At 34.1% G+C, this 907-nt stretch overlaps 1 pseudogene; it reads right to left on the bottom strand.

The window, feature by feature from the left end:
* Positions 1–267: 267 nt before the first annotated feature.
* LOC101970509 (protein cornichon homolog 4-like) lies at positions 268–687 on the bottom strand (annotated as a pseudogene).
* Positions 688–907: the final 220 nt, after the last annotated feature.

Here is a 907-nt window from a genome sequence, read left to right on the forward strand (position 1 = left end):
CCATTCTGTTTCAAAGGAAGTGTGCCTGTAGCTCATTCAAAATAATATAGTTCATAAAGCTACAGGCTAAATAGAATGGCAAGTAATATTTTTCTGTTGATTTATTAAAATACTTTATATGGTAAAAATACAGGAAAAAATATTATCTTGTTCAAATACAAAAACATATACTGCTATGGGCACAGTTCTCAGGTTGATGTAAGTAGTCACTGGCTCCTTAACTGTTCACTGTAGTGTATCCTAACTCCAACTTCAGCTTCTCTATCTTCAGTTATTTATCACAGCTAAAATTATACTATAAAGATACACTAAGAAACAGAGCAAGTGCAAACCAAGCTTGATCATGGCTTCTTTCATGTGTCACTTCAGTTGCCTTCAACTGTATTTCTGTTGAATCAAACACCCTCATGTTTCCAATTGGCACCATAATGAACCAATATATATTCCAAGTAGCAACAGGTAAGTGGAGAGAGAATCCAAACCAGTGCAGTGAAACAAGCAAAATACAGTGACATTGGTATGGCCAAGCAATTCTGGAATTATCCACTTATTTAATACTGAGCAACATGATCTAGTCTAATTAATGTAACCACATTCTAAATTATATGATATAATTCTGAAGCAGACTGAGAGGGAGATGAGGGCACAACCATTGTGCAGTGAGGCAACGAACACTACTGCCTCCATCCTCCTCCTTCTCCTTTCCTTCCTCTTCTGTTGCTGACACTCCTTTCATCAAACTGACAATATATTTACATATACAAAATCAATAAAATTTACTTAAAATCCACAAAAAATTAAGATATTTATATAATGTTGTTTTTGGAGTTAACAATTTTAGTAAATTTATACATGCCTCAATTACTCTTTCTCCCATGCTATGAGAAATTCAGCACACTTCTTTAAA

Source organism: Ictidomys tridecemlineatus, chromosome 8, assembly GCF_052094955.1.
Source record: "Ictidomys tridecemlineatus isolate mIctTri1 chromosome 8, mIctTri1.hap1, whole genome shotgun sequence".
Classification (NCBI taxonomy): domain Eukaryota; kingdom Metazoa; phylum Chordata; class Mammalia; order Rodentia; family Sciuridae; genus Ictidomys; species Ictidomys tridecemlineatus.